Here is a 13,819-nt window from a genome sequence, read left to right on the forward strand (position 1 = left end):
CTCCTAAGCCATGGAAATGGTTAAGGCAACCTGATGGTAAAGAAATAAAAACAAATTGGGTGTGGGTAAAGGGCGGAGGGGGGGAGTGAGCAGTGTTTCCTATGTGACTGTTCGTGTTCCAGAAATTTCTTGACAGTGATGGAATCTGGTGTTTTCTTTTTTTTTTTTTTCTTTTTTTTTTTTTTTAAATGAAGGCCAAATTTCACCCTCCAGGTTTTCATGCCTCCCTCTGCTCTGCCCAGCTGGGTGGGGTTGGGGAGCAGGCAGGAAAACAAACAAGGTCAGGATCCAAGCCCTGCAGAGCAACCCCTATTTTGCGCTTTTTTTCTTTTTTTTTTAATTTTTTTTTTTTTTTTGGTGACCCGTGTGCCACCCCCGATGCCAAGCCCTGCCACACCAGCATCCTGAGCACTCCCAATGACACCAGGTTTGGGTGTGCAGGGAATGAGTGCTGCCTCTCACTGCCCAAAATGCTGCATAAATCAGGATTTGAGGTGTAAGAGTGCAGGAATACAGGACAATTGGTGAAGGGCTCACTAATAGCTGAGTTTTATCGTGGGCCCCACCACTTCTTCCCTAACAGGACACAGCCTCTGCCTCAGTTTCCCCACCAATAAACTATTATGAGTAGCCTTGCAGAGATATCATAACCATGCAATGGTCATACTTGGCAAACACTGGGAAAGAAAATCCTTTGCCACTCAACCTGTTTGCATTTTCAGATTTTGGGGTGCATAGTAATATTAAGAAACTCCCCCAAAAGTCACTCCATTTCAATGAAGAGTGACCAGCATATCAGACTGTGTCCAGACCCCAGACCCCAGCTGGGCACCTCTCAGCTCTGAGGCTCAATTAAACCTTTAGATCATGACAGTTCATGAAATAATTTCACTTTAGCTGCATTTTACTGGATTTTGCTTTTTTATGTGGAAAGACATCAACACAGACACGGTGGGTCACATACTCATCATCATGGGGAATGGAGTTTGAACCTCTCTGTTCTTTTGACTCCAAAATTAAAAGGTCTTTCATACCTGAGTTAACAGATATCTCCTACAACTGGCAGCAGTATTTAACTTATCCTTCCCTCAGGTAACTCATCTCATAGAAAAAAGCCAAAATTTAAGGAGATTCATCATAATATTATCTTACTCTTTACCTAGGAAACTCTGCTGGGATTAAAAAAACCAACAGCTATTGTTCATGTTTATAAACCATCCCTGAGATCCCCAAGGGCACTTGCTTGGGCTTGAACCCAGTGTCTTCATTGCCCTAACAGAGAAATCCCCAACTAACTGGGGCAGAACTGGATTCAGCTGTGATTGCACATAGTAAGATTAAACCATCTATAATGTTACAAATCTGGATTTTGTCTTCTTCCAGGCTTTGTTAAAAATAAAAGGAAGAAAGAGGTTGGCAAGGGAGGATCTCTAAGCATGGGCTGATTGGTTTAAACCCTTTGCAAGAGCAGAAAATATCATTATTGATACATTTTGCCTGCAAACTCTTTGTAGGTCTGCAATGGGGTTCCTAGCACCAAGACAAAATACGAAATATTTACAAGAAGTGTTATAAACCAGAGACATAAATAATATAAAATTTGTATATCCTTGTCCCTGGAATAGCCATAGACACCCCAAATACAGTGCACAGGTCGAATTCATGGCTACTGGCTGTGTACCACCAGCAGCACAGCAGAGAGAAGGTAAAAGATCTCTGTTTGGTCTCCCTGTAACCCAAATTTCTCACTCAGGTAAGAAGGACAAATTCAATTTGGACAGAAGATTGGTCCATGCACATTTAACATCTCACTAATGATTTCTCCTTGCCTTCATTGTTTGTAGAAGTTTTTCTTGCCACAGACTTGGTGTCTCCATTCCTTCTTCCAGGCTACCAAAACCAACCACACTATCAGGCTTCCTGTTTGAATTCTTTCTCCCCTTTGGAAAAGTGTCTCTTCACACCTGGCCCATGTGATTGGACTCTCCCACACGACTTCCAGAACTATTTTAATCCACAGGCACCAGAACCCATCGCTTTACCAGCAGTAACAGGAACACTGCATTTGTGTCAGAAACAGAACTGATCCAGAACAGTGAGATGAAGACATTTAAAAAATGCGCATGGGCTAAGAAGAGCTTCCAGTGTGCACTCACTTGTCCCAGGACCTGAGGCAGGTGGGGGTCAGAAGCAACTCTGTGTGTGACTACAGAAATTGCACAAAATCCCATCAGCATTGGGTGGATCCAGGACTAAAATGGCCATTGATAAAAAATGCATTTCCACAATGAAATTTTACATCATGCATTCAGTAAGTAGCGAGACAGAATTAGGGCTGAGCATTTAGCCATCAATCCTGGGGTTAAGAACTGCTTCTTTGCCACAGAACTAAACCAGGAATAGGCTGGAAGGCATAAATAAACATTGCACTGCCTGGATCTTAAAAGGGTGAGACATGCACAGAGATTTTGACATCACCTGCAGGAGAGCTCAGTGTTGGAGGAGAGCTTTCCTGTGATCATGAATATGAGCAGGATGAAAAGCAGTAAGTGGAATTTGCTTCCCTTCAGAGCACTGTCCATTGGAAGCCTCCTGCTATGGATGTTACTGAAATTATTACAGCTCTTCAGATGTGTTATTGAGGTCACAAGGAGCTCAGCATTGATGGCACAGCCACAAGCCAAGAGGGCTCATCAGCACTTGCCTGTTACCTCTGCTGGAGATGATGACCTGTGTGTGCAGGATGTGTGGGTAAGCACTCAGTAAAATAAAGTTACCCATGGGGGCACTGCAGGGAACCACTCACCAAGTGAGCACATGAGCAGGGTATTGCTGTCTGCCTCATTTATTTCCATCCCTCCAACTCCAACAGACACCACAGGATCATAGAATCAGACCTTAAAATGCTTTAAAGGTAATTTAGTTCCAAACCCTTTGCCTACGGGCAGGGATGCCATCCACTAGACAAAGTTTCTTAAAGCCCAGTCCAATCCAGCCTTGAACAATTCCAGGCATGGGGCACCCACCTCTGTATGTCCACATGAAAGGAAACCCTGCAGCAGGACTGGAGCTCCAGCCCTGCCCTGTGTCCCTCCAAAGGTCCTTCCACGGTGACCCAACCCACCTGTGCACCACTGATGAGGTCAGAGTTAGCAGCATTTAAGGCTTTTTAGGTAAATATACTCGAATGGACCATAACAATCCATAAGAGCTCAGAAGCACCCACTGTTCTACCATAGGAATTAAACTTCAGGGCTGTTCCTCAACAGGAGGGCAGGGAAGTCAGCAGGTTTCAGTTGGTGTCAAAGATGATTTAATGATTAAAAAATCCAAAGACAGAGCTGAAACCACTGTTTGGAGTGCAGTGACTTTGAAGGCATTTGGACTGATTGCATTTTCCTGCATCACTCCACGTCAAGTGGGACACCTTGGGGGCAGTGCCAGGTCTGTGGTGCTGAAAGATCCTGACACTTAGCACTTTAGGAGAACAATAGCATTAAGGGAGATCATTTGGGTTGTTTTTCTAAGCTAATTCTTAACATTAGCAACAAAAATAGGGAGGATGCTATTTTAGAAGTTGCATTAATATGTCTTGAAGCTCTAAAAAGCAACGGGCAATTTTTGCCTGAGCACTCCAAGCAAGGGCAGCCAGCAATTACATTTTCGTGAGGAGGCTGTCAATAGCAGAAGGATGGGCCAAATCCTGGCTCTGCTCTCATCCTTTTCACTGTCTTGTGCTCATTCTTGCACATTTTCTGGTCTGCAGAGCTGCTCAGAGGCAGCTGAAATGGCAAGGCCATGAGCTGGGAGATGCTGATGGCTGTTTCAGGTCCATCACTTCTCACAGGAAGCACATAGACAGCTGTGTCCTTGCTGTCTTTTGCCTCAGGTCTTTGCTACTTTCTCTTAGAAGACATAATGCAGTGATGAATTACCTTTTTTCTCAGGTCTTCAGACCACAAAAGGAATCAATAGCTGGTAAAAAAAGACAATATGGTCTTAAACTGGCAGAATTAAAGTCTGAAGCTGAACAATCACAACAAAAGAAACCTCATGTCCTGGCATGTCACATAATGTTCCAGCTTCCCTGCAATTTCTTTTTAAGTCTTGAAATGCCTGGATTTATAGGGTCTTTTTTTTAATCATCAGTCAAAATATTTGGGTTGTTCACAAGGACAAGAAGTGTGATTTTGAGATGTGCTCAGCTTCTGCTCTGCTGCCTCTGTTTCACTTTCTGCTCAGCAAAACTGTTCTTCATACCCACCTTTGCTCAAAGGCTGAGATTATAGATGTATGTATCTATATATAGATATATATGGATATATCTAATCATAGAAGTGTAAATTGGAAGGGACCTTCAAGATCATCCATTTCCCAACCCCAACCTTCCACTATCCCAGGTTGTTCAGAGCCCTGTCCAACCTGCCCTTGAGCACTTCAGGATGGGGCAGCCACAGCTTCTCTGGGTAACCTGTGCCAGGGGCTCACCACCTCACAGGGAAGAATTTCTTCCCAACATCTGATCTAAACCTGCCTTCTATCAGACGAATCCATTCCCCTTTCTCCTATCACTCCATGCCCAAAATCCCTCTCCAGCTCTCCTGTCAGCCCCCTTTAGGCACTGGAAGGGGCTCTGAGGCCTTCTCCAAGTTCAAGAGTCCTGACTGTATAAGCGGATTATATAATAATTATATATAACTGTAAAATAACCATATATAACTGTATAATAACTGTATATAACTGTACAATAAGACCTTATTGCCACCAGATTTTCAGCAGCAAGCCAGTGACACAACCCAAATGAGTTGGTGAAAGATCCAGGTGAGACGAGCTTTGTGCTTGCTTCCTTCCCTGGGAATTCCTTGAATCCTAGTAAATGAACCTTTTAGGGGGAGCTCCATAGATTCAATGTTGTTATTAAGAAACAATTTTGGGTTTTGAGCCTCTGACACCCCTCAGTGAGCACACACAGACCTTCAGCAGCCATCCCAGAGATGGCTGGGACTCCTGTGGTGCCATTTGAGCTCCCTGATTACTGCAGCCAGCAGCACAACTAACACATAACAATCACTTTTGATTTACTCCTGGTTCTTCAGAGGGAGATAATTTCTCTTGCTTCTTTAATGTTATTTTTGAACTGCAAGGTTCATAGAAATAAAGGCTCTATTCCTGCCATTGACCTAGAAAAGTCTTTTGATTCTTTCCAGTGGGACTACTTTTTTCAGTTGCTGGGAACCTTAAAATCATGAGTCTCTCCTCTGGGGGAGGTAATTGCAACATCTTCATTCCTCCTTTAAGATTTGATCAGTAAAGCTGAAGAGACCCTAAAACTCTCTCTGACCTCCTGCACGCCCCCATTACAAAGGGAAGTGCCTGCAGCTTATTCCCATTTCCAAGCCTTCTGTTTTTAAGCCTGTGCTGTGAAGTTTCTCTCTCCTACAGCATTGCTGGTGCTGCAGCTGGCATTATTAATTCCATTTCATTAACTGATCTTCTTAATGGACTGGAAGACAAAAGGGAAGACATTCCTGAGACCACAGTGTGGCTGAGCCTCAGGAGACCTCTGTTCAGTGCCCACATCTGCCACAGGCTTCCTACATGACCTTGGGAATCATCTCTGAGGTCTCCAGGTCTGCTTGGTCTATTTAAATTTGGGGCATTGTTTCTGCAGCACCCAGCACAACATCTGAGGCTCCAACAAAGGAGCCTTGCTCATTTTTGCAGCACAGCTTGCAAGGCTGGTGTTACTGGCTGCCATTCTTGGAGCAGGGGAGATCAAGCGAGGTTGTGAAGATGGATTTGGATTGCACTGCTCCTGGAAATGGTGAAATCCTGCCTGGTGCTGTGTAAGGGGCACTGGGGACTCTCCTCTTTGGCCAAGCATGCCCTGAAGAGATGATGATGATGATGATGATGATGATGCATTTTTAGCAAATTCTTGAAGCAAGGTTTGGTGTGCAGTGCCTGAGCTGGGGAGATGAGGCAGTGCCACCAGGGAGAGGTCCTGTCCTGCCCTTTGCTCCTCTGCACATCCAGACCCTGAGCTCAGGCAGCTCTGGTGCACCCCCAGGGAAGATGTTCCCACAAAAATGCCAAAGCTTTGCTTCCAGCTTGCAGTGCTGCCCTTTGCTCCTGCTCTGCTGGGATCAGACCCAAATTTTGAAGCTCCAGGTGCTGATTCAGAAGTTGGGATGCTCTGCCCAAGTGCAAAATGCAACTACAAATTTTGCAAATGTGACAGCAAATTAAACCAACAGCCTGCAGGCAGAGGCTCAGGAGATTGAGGCTACATTTGCAGCAGTGCCACAAGCCCTTAACTGGGTTTGGGGTGCTCATAAGCAGCCAGGGGTGCCTGAGAATGAGCTGTGGTTTGCAGCATTTCTGCTGGCTCCACTGCTCCTGTACCTGGCACCCCTGCTGCCAGCCCAATTCAGGCCAGGGAGAAGGTGCAGAATAATTTAATGTAGATCAAGCCCCCTTCCCCAGCTTCAGATGCTCCCAAAAATAATATTCTTTGGGGAAATGTGCTCCCCAGAAGGGCCTGAGCTTCTCACCATGCTAGAGAGCTGCTTCAAGCATCTCACCACAGGCATCTTTACATGCTCCACCTGCCCTGCAGGGAGGATAAAACACTTCAGTGGTGGAAGTGTGTGGATACTGCAGCCCTGCACTAGCTGGGCCAGCACACAATTGTCATGGCAACCCCAGCTTTCCCTGGAAAACAGAAGCACATCACTGAAACACTGCTGGAGTCAACAGCCTGCTCCATGCATGAGAGACACCTGGGTACCAAGATGCTCTCTGCAAAGGGATGGCTCCAATCATTCCCAGCCTGGGAAGCTGGCTGTTAACATGGGAAAATCCTGGCTGAGGTTGCAGAGAAATGGAGCATGGGTTGGACAGGGGGAGGTGAAGAAGCAGCTGCTCCTGTCCTGAGCAAACTCAGCCTTCAGTGCTCACAGAAGTGATGGAGCAGGCAGCGTGGCTGCTCATTGCATGGCATGAAGTGGGGGAAAAGAACCCAAAAGGAGCAATGAAGGACATAAAATACTGATGTGTAAGGCAGAAGTGCCAGTGCAAGGCTGTGAGAAGGGGAAAACAAGGAGAGAACAGGGCAGGGTTCTGTTGAGAGTCTGTGTGGGCACTGGCTGCAGAAATGCTTTGGAGGCAAAGCAGCACTCTGAGTTTTCAATGTTATTATGAGCCTCTAGGGCAATTAGAAGAATTAGATCAGGAAATGATGTGCCAGAAGTGTTGGCTGAAAAGTGCTCAGGGTTGTGTTTGCTGGGGAAACAAACAGGGGAAATGGTTTTGTGTGGTATTTTAGGACACTGGTTGGAAGTGAAGCAACACAGAAAAGCAGAAATGGTTTGAGTAGTGAGGGGCTGGCCCAGCCCCAGCACATCCCCTCACATGGGGCAGAGGGAAGAGGACAGATCATATGTATATATCCTATGGAACATACCACGAGAAAGGGCAAGCAAGCCTCCAGCATCCAATCAGCAGAATATGCCATGAATAACGTGCCCTGGAGCCTGCTCGTTAGGAAATTAAGATCAGCCATCCCTAAAACCAGTTATCATATAAAAACAGATGCAAAAGGAGGAAAGAGAGAAGAAAAAGAATACAGAACGCAGTTGAACCCACTGAATTAGTGGAAATGAGCTTCTCTCTGAAGAACAGATCCTATCTCTGAGCACTTGACTATCATATAACCTCACTCCCTCTCTGCACACAATGAGAAAGTCCTGGTTTGGATGCTGACACCAAGTATCTGAGAAAAGACAATTTAATTTCCCGTTCTCAAGGATAAAGGATTAAAGATAGATCAGCAGAACGACTTCACATTTAGAAAACCAAACAAAAAAGCCTGAGGAATTCAGATTTCCCTGGCAATATTGTTAAACTCCACAAACCACATTTTCCTGATTGCTTCTGCAGAAGGACTGAGAGCTCTCTGTCCTGGGCAAAATAGAAGATATAGGGTGGGTTTAAATATATACACGAAATATGGAATTATTTTTCCATATTTATCAATTAATAAGCAGCTTGAAAATTCACTGGCCAAAACTAAACAAGAGAAGGTGTTTTCCTCATTGACAACACATTTAACCACTCTGCTGTGATAACAGCACAGGGATATGGAGAAGCATCAGGAATTTCAGGGTAAGTGCAGATTTGCAGGGATCCAGAAATAGCTGTATCCCAGAGCACTGCACACGAGCAGTGTGAGGTGGAAGGAAGCATACTACACATTCTGCATGGAGAGTGAATTCCCTTGCAACAGGTCTGGCTTTTGCAGAAATGGGGATTTTCCAAAGAGAACAGTAAAATAGGTCTGGGCAGATTCACAAAAGGCCTGCTGGGATTCCAGAGCTGCTTTCCTTAAGCGTTTCCCTCCTTGCAAACATTTAAGTACATGGGGCTTTGATGAAACTCCCTGAGACAGGTACCACCAAATACCTCATTGTCTTACATCAGTCAGTTCATTTTTAATAAATGCACCCAGGGATCCAAAGCACAATATCCATTGTGTCCCATGTGAGGTTCTTGAATTTCAAGTGCCAGGTACTTAAAATTAATGTCTTGCAGATGAATCAGAGATAAACCATAATGGCATGACATTAATTTCAAATTATACATTCAACAAAACCACAATCTTATTTTGGTTTGCAAACCAAAAAAACCCAACCCCCAAACTCAGTTGTTGTGTTTTGTTTTGGATGGACCTTCTCTTTCACAGGTGCAGTAGATGTGATCAGCTCTTGCTGAATTCTGGGCAGGACTCTGAACCCAGCTGGTCCTCAGTGCCTGTGGGGCTGGGCTTTGGAAACCTCAGCCTCTGAGTACCCCCAGCTTGAAGCTGAGAGATACCAGCCCTCAAGGTTAGGATGATTTATTCTGGGAGCCAGAAGAGAAGGATTTTGTTTTGGAAGCAGCAGCAGCTTTTACCTTTTCCAAAACACTTTCTTGTTAACTGTGCTTTTTTCTCCCCTCATTCTTTTCCCAGACTGCCTGACATTTAAAGTGATCAAAGTTCCCTGTGAACCACAGCTTCTAAATTTCAGATAAATATAGCCACTCTGCACTGCATTTGTTTGTTTTTCTCAGGTTGCAAACCTGCAGTGGAGACCTACTTATTGTGGAGCAGGGGGAGCTGCTGGTTTGGCAGCTGTGTCCAGCAGCCAGGAGGGAGCAGAGCCCTCTGTGCAGGACCCTCTGTGGGTCCAGCCCTGCTCTGGCAGCTCAGAACAAACCCTCCAGCAGCCCCTTTGTTGGCTGGAGGAGCCAGAGCATGACTGCATGGAGGGGAGGATGAGCTGTGCTCTGACATGTCCAGCCCACGCTGACACACAGGGGGACAACCCTGAGCCCTTTGAGACATTGGGAAGCTCTGTGGGCTCTGGATGGAATCACATGCAAGGGCAGGAAGGTCCTGCCCACACACACACACACACACACAACCACTCAGCCAGGTACAATTTATTTTGGCCTCCCCATTAGCTGGGAAGTAAACGTGGCAATTAATTTGTACATCCATAGTGTCAGAACCCTTTGGCACATTTCCCTGAAGCTGAATAATTAATGAAAGGTTCTGATTAGTGTGAACATTGTGGAATTATCAGACAGCATGGAGTGACATTTACTTCTTGATGCCTGAGACAGGGCTTTGTGAGGAGGCTTCCATCCTCCCCTGCAGCTGAAAGGTGTGGCCAGGGGTTTGTTCTGCAAAAAGGGTTTCTGCCCTGCTTTGTGCTTAGGCTGCCACAGACATGAGCACTCTTCAAAATACCAATGCTTTGCAAGTGATGGAAGATAAAATACATTTCTGTCCCATGCAGGAAAGACATCCTGTGCATGTAGCACCCAGCAATTTGTTTCTCTCAGTGCCTTATTAGAGTCACCACATCTAAAAGGGTTTTTTCCCCTCTTACTGACAAACAGGAGTCAGCTAGAGGATACCAGGTGTGCATCTGCCAGGGGTGGGGCTCAGATCCTGAGAGCTCAGCCACCACAGCAGGATCTGGCCCCCAAGGCAGGATCTGAGTCCCATGGCAGTGGGATTCCAGGTTGGCACTGGGTGGCAGAGCAAGCTGATGTCCCTGCAGGGTGAACCCTTCCAGTAAGAGGCTGCTGCATGGGAGGTATAGGAAGAGCTGGTGGCTGTCACTTCAGGTCCACTTTCTCCTACAATTTCTTTCTGAATCAATTTCCCACACAAAACACACCAGAGAGTTGTACTGAGCTATGGCACAGCTCTGTGTGAGCTGCTGCCCTTTTCCCAGCCCTCCCTCATTTCACCATCAAACTGCAAAAAATCTGTTTTTTACCCTGAGGAGGAGAGAACACACGGAGCTATTACATGTGCAAATTTGGTTTCTTTGGGGTCCTGAAGTGCAGAGGAAGGTACAATCACCTCTCCAGGGAGGAGATGAAAGTGAGGCAAAGAGTTTACATAAAAGCAGAACTCTTCTGATCCCAAATGCCACAGCCAGAGTGACACCAGCTCCAAAATGCACTGTCCCTGCTCTGTCTCATGCATTTCACCTCTGAGCAGCACATCCACATGCTCAGGGATTATACTTTCAAACCTGTGCATCAACACCCATCAGACACCTCAAAAAGCTGCCTTTCCTAGAGAGATTTCCTCCTCACACAGAGTTTTATAAAAACAGGAGGTAAAGGACTCCTTGCAAGGAAAAGCAAAAGGTTTGGAAATCATGTACTTGAAGTCTGTGCCTGGCTCTGCCTCATCCAACATGTGTTTCCATGGAAGCAGAGGAGGAAATGGGCAGCCTGTGGCTGCAAATCACAGCAATCTCACTGCCTGCTCACGAGCCTGAAAAGACAAATGGATCATTAAAAATAAAAAACACCTGAAATTTTAAACAGCCCTTTTGATATTAGATAGCTGGTATTTAGTGCTGCAACATTCTCTTCAGGGACAGAGGTTCAAGTGCATCACAGATGAATGAAACCAAACTTGGGCTCATTCTCAGAGGAAACAGAGTGTGTGCCAAATGAAATGATTTTTGCTCTTTTGTTGGTCACACTGGTGTAGTGATTGTGTGAGCACAGAGAATGGCAGTGCAGCACACAAAGGCAGTTATATAAATGGAATAAAAACACATTTTCAGCATGCTTTGGAGGAGTGAGAGAGACCAAACCAAGGATGGTTTAGGAAACATGGATTGTTTAGGAAAAGAAAAGGTTTATCTGCTGATCAAACCTGATTCTGATCTCAGGAGTGAGTCTCCTGAAATCAACCTGTCAGTCTTACCAACAAGCCTTTTGAGCATAAACTTGTTTCTGACTACAACCATGAAGTTTTCCTGGCTTTGAACGAGCACCTTGAGGCATCACCACATCCAGAGAAAACACTCAGCTCCTAACAGCTCGCAACCCAGTTGCAAATCCATCCTGCTGCTGAGCCAGGCACATTTCACTGGGAGTAATTACCATTTATCCCCAGGTAAGAGCTGCTTCTTGGCCAAAATGTGGCACTGGGTGCCTTGATTGTAGCTGCTCTCCATGACTAAGCTGGATCTACCTGGTGGCTTCGTGCCAGCCCCCAGCAAGGCACCAGGGCTGATCTGTGTGCAGCCATCACAGCATCAAATGCAAAATGTCCTTCCTGCACTTACTCCCCTCAGAAAAACATTTATTTCTTTTACAGCAGCCTGCCTTGTCCCAAAAGGCTGCAGAATCTCTCACCAGAAGGTTTGGGTTTCTTTTCTTTCTTGACTACCAGGCAAGAAAATTTAGGCACACTTAGAAAAACTGCCAATTAGAAAGCAGAGTTGCAGACTCTAATGAGTTTAAAATTCTGAGTTTTTTAGTGTTTGGGAGACTCCCTCCCCACAGTTCTGTGTGCAATGGATTTGGAGCTGTTCTCTGTAGCTGCCTGAATGCTGAATTTCTGAATACTGTGGTCAATACTGTATTGAATAACGATACCTGTGATCTAATGACAGCTCTATGTGCATCTAGGACTTAAGTTTAGTAAATTATTTCCAGGCAGAGAACAGCAAAAATTGAAAGAATGGATCAAATCCATTTGAGTTTCTTAGAAACTACATCTAAATAGGGAAATATGGGAGATGAAAATAAATCTACTGGGGAAAATGAAGAGATTGAGCTTGTACCAGCACTGACCCTGTTTCCAGAGCCTGCAAAGGTCCCGGAGAGCTCAACACCTGCAAATCCCAGTGAACAGATGGGAGTACCACAGAAAGTATCCTTCCTTTAGAAGCCTGTGAACACATGGCTTAAAGGGAGGGTGCACTGGATTGGTTTTCGTCTCTGGCTAGTGCTTAATATTCTTCATCTCACCAGTGGAAATTGCCTGGTGGTACTGGCTGGTGACACGAACTCTGATAATCTGGGATTTTTTTTTTTTTCTTTTCAAAAATATGGATCTCAAACAATAATAATGGTTTATGCATTATTATTTGATCCAACTATAATAGTGATCTGTGGGTTGTTTCTACCTATGCTATTGATAAGTGAGTGTCCACTGGGCTCAAAAGCCTGAAGATGAAAGGCTCTTGTCTCCTATTCCCAACTCCAAGCCCACCAGGACACACCTGGAAGTTCAAATCCAAGCTGAATGAGGTTTTGAACAACCTGCTCTAGTGGAAGGGGTCCCTGGCCATGGCAGAGGGTTGGAAATGGGAGATCTTTAAGGTCCCTTCCAAACCTAACTACTCTGTGATTCTGGGATTCTATAAAAAGGCTCTGCAAGTTTTGTAAACATGTAAAGAAAGGAAGAATACTGCAAGTAGGAAGGAACTGAAAGCTGAGCAGAAAACTGGTGCAGATGAGCCTGCACTAGGAGAGTATCAGAAGAGCATTTGCTTCTAGACAGCCAGAGATATTGATCTGCAATCACACAGCAGCACAGGCTGGACAGGAAGCATCAGCAGAAATTGGCTGAGGGAAAGGGAGAAACATGTCAATAAAATCAAGCCATGTGTCAAAGGGAGGAGGAGGATGGAGGAGGCCAGCGGGGCAGCCCGTGCTGGAGCCATGGGTGTTTACCTCATTCTGTGTACCACTGACCTTGGGGGTGATGCCATTATCTAATGATGCCAAATTGTAGGAGGCACAGAACAAATTAATTACAAATGGGAGATTAGGCTTACGGTCTGATAAGCAGCTCACGGAGTTCAATGGAGAGAAGTTTTAATGAGATTAAGTGACAAAGCCATCACTTAGAAGGAAGCATTAAAAAGACTACAGACAAGGAGGAAGAACTGGGGGCGAAGGCAGAGAACTATTAAAACCATCTGTGTTATTAAAAGAGGAGTAAACAAGGCCTGTGCCTCTCAGGGAGAAATGAGGCGTGCTGGCGCTGCCAGTGGGAGCTGTTCCTGTGAATGTATTGTATGAAACATCTGAGCCAGACTCAGGGGGATATCGATGGGAAACCCAGCACAAACTTGGGATGAACACCAGCACCAAAGCTCTGTCTGGCTTGGTATGAATAACTGCAAGGAAGAGGCTGGAGAGCAGGTCCAGGAGCCCTGCAGGAGCGGGATGTGGCAAAGGGATGGAGCTGGCTTGATGGAAAAGAGCTCTGCTTCAGCCCAAGAGCAAAAAGAGCAGGATGGCAGCAATCAAGGAAAGAAACTGGCCAACAGTTAATATGCCAGGTTCTTAAATAATAACAGCTATTGCTAATGTTGAATAATTAAATCAGAGCACTTGGTCCTCAGGCCCTTGTGTAGTTCTGTTCCTCTAATGCACGAGAGAAGAATCATTTATAGTATGTGGCAGGAGGAATCTTGTGATCACAGGGACTGGCTCTGCCTCATCT

The 13,819-nt window shown here is 45.4% G+C and overlaps 1 protein-coding gene across 1 annotated transcript in view; it reads right to left on the minus strand.

Annotated features, from left to right (window-relative positions):
* The window catches only part of RTN1 (reticulon 1), a 117,318-nt gene that overhangs the window by 16,740 nt on the left and 86,759 nt on the right, over positions 1–13,819 (minus strand). The window lies entirely within an intron of this gene.

This window comes from Catharus ustulatus, chromosome 6 (assembly GCF_009819885.2).
Source record: "Catharus ustulatus isolate bCatUst1 chromosome 6, bCatUst1.pri.v2, whole genome shotgun sequence".
Lineage (NCBI taxonomy): Eukaryota > Metazoa > Chordata > Aves > Passeriformes > Turdidae > Catharus > Catharus ustulatus.